General features: G+C 49.9%; 1 non-coding gene across 1 annotated transcript; it reads right to left on the bottom strand.

The window, feature by feature from the left end:
• Window positions 1-4503: 4503 nt before the first annotated feature.
• Window positions 4504-4576, bottom strand: trnat-ugu (transfer RNA threonine (anticodon UGU)). Its single transcript has one exon. It is a non-coding gene; the product is annotated as a tRNA-Thr (tRNA).
• Between the last annotated feature and the right edge of the window lie 1564 nt (window positions 4577-6140).

Genomic DNA, 6140 nt, shown 5'->3' with positions numbered 1-6140 from the left:
GAAGAGAGAAAGAAGTTGATAGAGGAGAGAGGGGGAGAGGACAGGGTGAGATGGGGGAATGAGTGAGAGACTGGGAAAGCGAGATAGTGGGAAAGGGAGAGAGGGGTAAAGAGATGTAGAGCGGGTCATGATGGGGAAGGGAGAGAGAGATTTGGAAGGGGAGAGAGAGTGTAAGAGAGACGAGAAGAGGAGAGGGGGAAGGGTGTGAGGGGAGCCTGTTTAGAAATTTACAATTCAGCAGAGGAGGACAACGGGTTTAATTAGGAGGGGGAAAATAGAGTATGAGAGGAAGCTTGCAGGGAAAACAAAAACTGACTGCAAAAGCTTCTACAGATATGTGAAGAGAAAAAGATTAGTGAAGACAAATGTAGGTCCCGTGCAGTCAGAATTTATAATGGGGAACAAAGAAATGGCAGACCAATTGAACAAATACTTTGGTTCTGTCTTCACTAAGGAAGACACAAATAAACTTCCGGAAATACTAGGGGATCGAGGGTCTAGCGAGAAGGAGGAACTGAAGGAAATCCTTATTAGTCACAAAATTGTGTTCGGGAAATTGATGGGATTGAAGGCCGATAAATCCCCGGGGCCTGTTAGTCTGCATCCCAGAGTACTTAAGGAAGTGTGCCCTAGATATAGTGCACGCATTGGTGATCATTTTCCAACTGTCTATCGACTCTGGATCAGTTCCTATGGACTGGAGGGTAGCTCATGTAATAACACTTTTTAAAAAAGGAGGGAGAGAGAAAACAGGGAATTATAGACCGGTTAGCCTGACATCGGCAGTGGGGAAAATGTTGGAATCAATCATTAAAGATGAAATAGCAGCGCATTTGGAAAGCAGTGACAGGATCGGTCCAAGTCAGCATGGATTTATGAAAGGCAAATCATGCTCGACAAATCTTCTGGAATTTTTTGAGGATGTAACTGGTAGAGTGGACAAGGGAGAACCAGTGGATGTGGTGTATTTGGACTTTCAAAAGGCTTTTAACAAGGTCCCACACAAGAGATTGGTGTGCAAAATTAAAGCACATGGTACTGGGGGTAATTACTGATGTGGACAGAGAACTGGTTGGCAGACAGGAAGCAGAGAGTCGGGCCCCTTGGATCAGTGACATAGCTTGCCACTTCCTGGCCTTCAGACCTCTTGTACGTGTAGAACCGATACCTCGCCATCAGAACGCTTTCCTTTGTATTTAGATGCTCCCGGACCAGTGTGCACAATGCATTGTACGACTTGTCTGTGGGTTTTGTTGTAGCGAGCAGGATTTTCATGAGGCCATATGTTGATGCCCACAAACGGTGAGGAGGATCGCCCTTGGTTTGGCAGTGCTCGCTTCTTCTTCCAGCTCCTTGGCCACAAAGTATTGCTCAAGTCATTCCACGAAGGTTTCCCAATCATCTCCCTCCGAAAATTTCTCCAAGATGCTCACAGTTCTCCGCATTGTTGCATTGGGGTTCGTCATCTGTACCTCGTCGCCTGTTGTTATGTCTTGAAAAAAGAGTCAGACTAGATGCTGCAAGCTCAAAGTAAGTGTGACCGTAGTCCTTTAGTGCAGATCTCAGAGTGCCTCTCCAGCCTGTGTGGCCTCCTTATATACAGCTGCTCCCAAGGGATTGTGGGCTCCCTTTGGACTCCACGGGATAAGCCCTCTGGTGGTTAGACACGGCAATTACAGGTTTACATACATAACAGAAGGAGTGAGAGAGAGACGGAAGGGGAGAGAGTGGGGAAGAAGAGAGAGTGGGGAAGGAGTGAGAGAGAGGGGGAAGCGGAAAAAGTGGGGAAGGAGTGAGAGAGAGAGAGGAAGAGAGAGGGAAAGGGGAGCGAGAGAGGGGAGGGGAAAGAGAGGGAGGAGAAGGGGATAGAGTGGAGAAGGGGAGATGGGGAGGAAGAGAGAGGGAAAGGGGAAATAGAGGAAGGGGATGGGGAGAGAGAGAGAGTGGAAGGGGGAGCGAGAGGGGCAGGTGTGAGTGAGGGAAGGGGAGAGAGGGGGCAGGAGATAGGGTGAGGCGAGGAAGGGGGAAGGGGGGAGAGGGGAATGAGTGAGAGACGGGGAAAGCGAGATAGTGGGAAAGGGAGAGAGGGGTGAAACGATGTAGAAAGGGTCGTGATGGGGAAGGGAGAGAGAGATTTGGAAGGGCAGAGTGAGTGTAAGAGAGATGAGAAGAGGAGAGGGGAAAGGGAGAGAGAAAAGTGAAGGAGTGAGAGAGAGGGGGGAAGGAGCGAGAGAGAGGATAACGAGTGTGTAAGAGCGGGAAGGGGAGAGAGAGAGGGAGGAGAAAGAGGAGAAGACAGAGGATGAGAGAGGGGAATGAGTGAGAGATAAAAATGTACAACAGGTTGTGTAGATGGGGAGGGCAGAGAAAGATTTGGATCCTGCAGTTCCAGGGTCTGTCTCGGAGCTGTTTAATATTTATAATTAAAGCCCTTGTTAATTGACGGTGAATTTAAATACTGAACTAATTTTGAATCGGCCCCAGTGAGAATTGAACCCACGACTCCTCGTTTATTAGAGCAGTGCTCTAACCCCTGAGCTATGGAACCACCGGCCCTGGGCTGTGGGTCATTCCCCAGTTAGTGTTGTGTGTTTGAAGAATGAGGAGGGGTCAGTGAAACGCTCAGATTGTGTCTCATCCCCCAGACTCCTGCCTCCGTCTCTTCAATATTCGCCTCTCAACATCGATATATCGGGTCTTTCACGTAGTAAAACATCCCAAGGCAACTCAGTCATACTCTGCCTCAATCTCTCTTTCTCTCTCTGTCTCTCTGTCTCTCCGTCTCTCTCTCTTTCTCACATGGTATTGGGGGTAATGTACTGACGTGTATAGAGAACTGGTTGGCAGACAGGAAGCAGAGAGTCGGGATAAACAGGTCCTTTTCAGAATGGCAGGCAGTGACTAGTGGGGTGCCACAAAGTTCAGTGCTGGGACCCCAGCTATGTACTATATACATCAATGATTTAGACAAAGGAATTGAATGTAATATCGGAAAGTTTTCAGCTGACACTAAGCTGGGTGGCAGTGTGAGCTGTGAGGAGGATGCTAAGAGGCTGCAGGGTGACTTGGACAGGTTAGATGAGTGGGCAAATGCATGGCAGATGCAGTATAATGTGGATAAATGTGAGGTTATCCACTTTGGTGGCAAAAACAGGAAGGCAGAATATTATCTGAATGGTGACAGATTAGGAAAAGGGGAGGTGCAACGAGACCTGGGTGTCATGGTTCATCAGTTATTGAAAGTTGGCATACAGGTACAGCAGGCGGTGAAGAAGGCAAATGGCATGTTGGCCTTCACAGCGATATGATTTGAGTATAGGAGCAGGGAGGTCTTACTGCAGTTGTCCAGGTCCTTGGTGAGACTACACCTTGAATATTGTGTATTGTTTTGGTCTCCTAATCTGAGGAAGGACATTCTTGCTATTGAGGGAGTGCAGCGAAGGTTCACCAGACTGATTCCCAGGATGGCAGGACCGAGATATGAAGAAAGATTGCATCGACTAGGCTCATATATACTGGAATTTAGAAGAATAAGAGGGGATCTCATAGAAACATATAAAATTCTGACGGGTTTAGACAGGTTAGATGCAGGAAGAATGTTGCTGATGTTGGGGAAGGCCAGAACCAGGGGTCACAGTCTAAGGATAAGGGTTAAGCCATTTAAGACCGAGATGAGGGAAACTTCTTCACTCAGAGGGTTGTGAACCTGTGGAATTCTGTACCACAGAGAGTTGTTGAGGCCAGTTTGTTAGATATATTCAAAAGGGAGTTAGATGTGGCCCTTACGGCTAAAGCGATCAAGTGGGTATGGAGAGAAAGCAGGAATGGGGTACTGAAGTTACACGATCAGCCATGATCATATTGAATGGTGGTGCAGGCTCGAAGGGCCGAATGGCCTACTCCTGCACCTAGTTTCTATGTTTCTATGATTCTCTGTCCGTTGTATCCCGTAGGGGACCAAACCCGCACTGTGACTCCGGGAGGAGCTCCTCGGCCACAGGGAGAAGACGGTTGAGGAGGACTCTAGCGATGACTTTCCCAGGGGCTGATAACAGGGTGGTCTTGGACCTGGCCTGGAGACAACGAAGGTCCCACTGGTTCTGTAGTTTAGTTCCACTCCAGCGGGGAGCTTGTTGACTGTGAGGTGGAGCACGGCAGTGAGGAATATTGAGACCCACGGCAATGTGGGTTTGACTCTTAACTGCCCCTGTGAAACGGTCAAGTGAGGCCCTCAGTTGTGTTCAAGAAGGCTGCTCACCACGACCTTCTCCAGGGGCAATTAGGGATGGGCAATAAATGCCGGCCTTGCTATCGACGGCCATATCCCGCAACGAATCTAAAACAAATATCGGTGGCTCTCAGACTGGATATGAAGAAGACTCGGTTACAGAAAGTGAAAGTGCTGTGGGCTGTATTTAAACTGTGAAGTGAGTCGGTTCCTGTTGATGGTGTCGGCCTGTCGCCAATTGACAGCGAGTTCAGGAACAGAAGCCAAAATTGAGTAGGCCCCAGTGAGATTTGAACCCACGACCCCTGGTTTACAAGACCAGTGCTCTAACCCCTGAGCTATGGAGCCACCTGTAACACCAGCTCATGTTTGCTTCTTACTATTGTTAACAAGGAGGTGGGGCCCGAATATAATCATTCTTGGTGATTCACCCCTGTACAATCATTGGAACATGATTGTTTCTCTGTCTCTCGAGAGGGAAGGGGAGAGAGGAGGAAAAGGAGAATGGTATGGTGAGGGAGTGGGGCAAAGGGAGAGGGAAGGGGAGATAGACAGAGAGGAATGTGGAGAGTGAGAGAAGTGAGTGAAGGGTAAGGGGAGAGAAGGAGGTGGATGGACAGAGGGAGAAATGGGGAAGGAGAGAGAGCAAGGCACAGGAGGAAAGAAATGGAGTGGGGGAAAGGGGAAGGAGAGTGAGTGGAGGAGAGAGAGCAAGGCACAGGAGCAAAGAAATGGAGTGGGGGAAAGGGGGACAGGGGAAGGAGAGTGAGAGAAGAACAATAGAAGGCAGCGAGAGAGATTGAGAGCCTGTAGTTTGAGGGTCAGTATTTATGATTAAAGTCCTTGTTAATTGATGGTGAATTTAAATACTGAACTAATTGTGAGGAGACCCCAGTGAGATTTGAACCCATGATCTTTAGTTTACTAGACCCGTGCTCTAACCCCTGAGCTATGGAGCCAGCTCCTCTAGAGAAGTCAGGGGAAGGAGCAGGAAAGAGAGGGGAAGGGAAATGAGAGAGTGGAAGGAGTGAGAGAGAGGGGGGTGGGGAAGGGGTGAGAGAGAGGGGGAAGAGAAAAGAGAGAGAGGGAGGGGAGAGCGGGGGAATGGAAAAGAGAGGAGGGAGAGGAAGAGTGAAAAGGCTGAGGTGGAAGGGGAGAGAGGTAGGAGAGAGTGGGTCGGGGAGGGAGAAAGGGAGAGAGGGAGAGGGAGAGGGAGAGGCGAGGGAGGGGGAAGGGGGGAGAGGGGAATGAGTGAGAGACGGGGAAAGCGAGATAGCGGGAAAGGGAGAGAGGGGTAAAAAGATGTAGAACGGGTCGTGATGGGGAAGGGAGTGGGGGAAAGGGAGAGTGAAGGGAAGAGAGGGGAAGGGGAGGCAGGCAGAGAGGGAAGTGGAGAGTGAGAAGGCATAGGGGAAGGGGAGAGTGAGATGGAAAGGAGTGAGCGAGAGATGGGAAAAGGGAGAGAGGGGGAAGAGAGAGTGAAGGGGACGAGAGAGAGAGAGGGGGAGGGGAAGGGAGAGAGAGGGGGGAGTGGAGAGAGAGAAGTGGAGAGAAGGGAGGGAGAGAGAGATGGGAGTGGAGAGAGAGGGTGAAGAGGAGAGAGGGATAAGAGTGAGAGAGAGGAGGAGGGAAGGGAGAGAGAGGGGTTGGAATGAGAGAGCGAAGTGGAGAGAGGGGAGGTGAGAGAGAGATGGGGGTGGAGAGAGGGGGGGAAGGGGAGAGTGAGAAGGCGTCATGAGAGGGAAAGGAGTGAGAGAGACGGGAAAAGGGAGAGAGGGGGAAGAGAGAGTGAAGGGGAAGGGAGGGAGATAAAATAGCCTAAGGCAACTCAATCACACTCTGGCTCAATCTCTCTCTGTCTCTCTCTCTCTCTCTATCTCTCTTTCTCTCTCTCTGTCTCTTTCGCTCACTC

This window comes from Pristiophorus japonicus, unplaced genomic scaffold (genome assembly GCF_044704955.1).
Source record: "Pristiophorus japonicus isolate sPriJap1 unplaced genomic scaffold, sPriJap1.hap1 HAP1_SCAFFOLD_536, whole genome shotgun sequence".
Taxonomy (NCBI): domain Eukaryota; kingdom Metazoa; phylum Chordata; class Chondrichthyes; family Pristiophoridae; genus Pristiophorus; species Pristiophorus japonicus.
This window is presented reverse-complemented; position numbering and strand designations above follow the sequence as displayed.